Here is a 225-nt window from a genome sequence, read left to right as displayed (position 1 = left end):
TGGGGCCTGAACAACTGCATCACAAGACGATTAAATGTTGCTGGTGCATTTGACAGCCTTGGGGCATCACCAGCCACTCCCAGAGCATACCGCTCGGAGTGCTTACCGCTGTCAGCGGACTATCACTCGCTCTCATGAGCAATTGGTAGTATCCATCTATCAAATCGGGTGCACTGTACTTCGTGCATCCCACCATGTTGTTCTAAAGAACATCCTTTCTAGAAA

Source organism: Plasmopara halstedii (assembly GCF_900000015.1).
Source record: "Plasmopara halstedii genome assembly, contig: Scaffold_816, whole genome shotgun sequence".
NCBI classification, from domain to species: Eukaryota; Oomycota; class Peronosporomycetes; order Peronosporales; family Peronosporaceae; genus Plasmopara; species Plasmopara halstedii.
The sequence above is the reverse complement of the archived record's forward strand: the minus strand, read 5'-3'. Positions refer to the sequence as shown.